Source organism: Mobula birostris, chromosome 3, assembly GCF_030028105.1.
Source record: "Mobula birostris isolate sMobBir1 chromosome 3, sMobBir1.hap1, whole genome shotgun sequence".
Classification (NCBI taxonomy): Eukaryota; Metazoa; Chordata; class Chondrichthyes; order Myliobatiformes; family Myliobatidae; genus Mobula; species Mobula birostris.
The window spans coordinates 154,092,926-154,095,650 of record NC_092372.1 but is presented as its reverse complement, the minus strand read 5'-3'; positions in this window follow the sequence as shown (position 1 = coordinate 154,095,650).

Sequence of the window (2,725 nt, the reverse complement as noted above, 5' to 3'; positions counted from 1 at the left end):
CCACCCTACCCAGGCCTTCCAATATTTGAAAGGTTTCAATGAGATTTCCCCGCCCCTCATTCTCTGGAAGGGCCCAGACCCATCAAACACTCCTCATATATTATCCATACTTCCCCGTGCTTACAAATCCTCTCCGGATCATTAACATGTGACCTCAGATTTACGTCCTCTGGTTTTACTTACCTCTGGTGTGGGAAACCATCTCCTGCACCTTTATTGATTAATCAATTGATTTGTTTGTCTGTTGTATCTGACAATGATAGTCAGATTTGTGCTGTTCATCTAATAATGTGAATTGCGTGAAGAATTTTTAAAAAAGAAAAGTCAGTGCACTGGGGCTGTTTCACTCTCTCAGCCTTGGAAGTCTGGGTCCAGTGGTATGAGTCATTGACATAACTGGACTCTTCCTTGGTTGTAACAGATGTTTTTGACTTCTGTGCAATATTGTGCCTTCCGCTCTCCACAAAGCATTGCTGAACTGCCTTCCTGGCGTAGATCTCACTGTTAATCTCATCCTTCTAGTCCACCAAAGATGACTTTGTATGTCACCAGGATATGAGGCTTCTTGGCTACCCTTATCTGCTTTAGCCTGCCTGTCGATACGGTGTACTGGGGTGCAGCCATATCGCATGCAGACAGCTACTTGGACCCTGTCTATATCTCTCATAATATTAAATACCTCAAGCATATCCCCATTTAACTTGCTTTCCACTGGACAAAACAGACTGAGCCTCTCCTAGATATGACCTAGGAGCAACTGATCCACTCTCTGTCTTCACAGTAAGTTAAAGCAATCATGAATTCATATCCAAGCTCACCCAGGAGTAGATTGTCACCATTGCTTCATGATACAGAGTCAGGTTCTCTATGGGAAAGATAGAAGACCTGAGTCCTCTGCTGAGCCTGATGAAGAATGTGTATTTCCTCCCCACTTCACTCACAGGTTCAAAGTGAAGAAAAAATCTGTCCAAAGTTTCCTTGGGATGAACTCTGAAGTTCTAAGTTCAAAATAAATTTTTTGTCGAAGTACATATATGTTGCCATATACAACCCTGAGATTCATCTTCATGTAGGCATTCACAGCAAAACAAAGGGATACAATAGAATCAGTGAAAAATTTCACACAAAGACTGACAAACAACTCATATTCAGAAAACAATCAGTGCAAATAAAAATATGAATTAAATAATTAACTAATCAATAGATAAACTCTTGGCTCATTCACTATGAAGTCCAAGGCAGTGTAGCTAAAATCGAGAGAGGTACCTCCAGTGAAATGCTGGAAGTTAAGACAAAACAAAGAAGGGAGTAGTGTGTTTCTGAACAAGCTTCCTAACTTCTAGCGAAGGAACAGTAAAATGATGGAAAAACCAGCAGGTCAGGCAGCACCTGTGGACTGAGAATAGAGTCAACGATTCAGATCCAAAGACAAAGTGTCATGTCGTGTTTGCTCTGATTCTCCTTCTGCCTGCTGAGTTTTTCCAGCATCGTCCGAGTAATTTCAGATTTTCAGCTCGGGTGATGTGGGCAAAAGCGATAAACGGCAAATCGCTGTGAGAGGGAGAATGCGATCGGTGTGGTCGGGGAAGACTCTGATTCACTATTCACCAGTGAGAGGGACCCTGACAACTGTGAGATCAGTGTAGAACAGGCTAATATGCTGGAACATGTTGAAATTAAGAAAGAAGGTGTTTCGGAACTTTTGAAAATCATTCGGATAGACAAGTCCCCAGAGCCAGACTATAGATTACTATAGGAAGAGATTGCTCTACAATTGGTGATGATTTTGGAAAACTTCAGGGCTGCGTATGTTATTGCTTTGTTCAAGACAGGTATCAGGGATAATCCTAGGAATTATGGACCAGTGGGGTTTACATCAGTCTTGGGTAAACTACTGGAGAGGATTCTTAGAGACAGGATTTACAAGCATTTCATGCAGCCAAATTACCCTGGATCACACGCCCCCAAACTTTCTGAATAAACCTACCACAGGGTACTGTGTCAAATGCTTTGCTAGCATTCATGCACCATATCCAATGTTCTACCTGCATCAATTTTTGTTATCACTTCCTCAAAATAAGCCAATCAGACTCGTGAGGCATGAGCTGCCCTTCACTATCCCCAGCCGCATTGACTATCCCTAGCCAGATAATGCTTATCCAAATTCTCGTCAACACTGTCTCTAATCATCCTCTCCAATAGTTTGCCCACCACTGACGTAAGGCTCACTGGTCTATGATTCCCAGGATTATCCCCATTACTTTTCTTGAACAGAGGAATAACATTTGCCACCGTCCAATCTTCAGGAATTGCACCTGTGGCTAGTGACAAAGACAAGATGACTGCCAAAAACGCAACAATCTTTTCCATCACTTCTTGTGCTAACCTAGGTTATGTCCCGTCTTATCCCAGGGAGCTATATGTCATAAAATTCTCAGCACTTCCAGCAAATCAGCCCATTCTACGCTGAACTCACATTCAACAAGTGTCCCCTCACTGATGAATACTGAAGCAAATTATTCATTGAGGAACTTCCCTACCTCCTCCATAGGTTAAATGGTCAGCACAACATGATGGGCTGAAGGGCCTGTATTCTGCTGTACTGTTCTATGTTCTATGTTCTAATATGATAGATTTCCAGCTGTATCTGTAGCATGCTTGACCTGTAGGACAAAACTGACTATACATTTCTTTCAACTTGACAGCTAAGATTGTTTTGAAATTG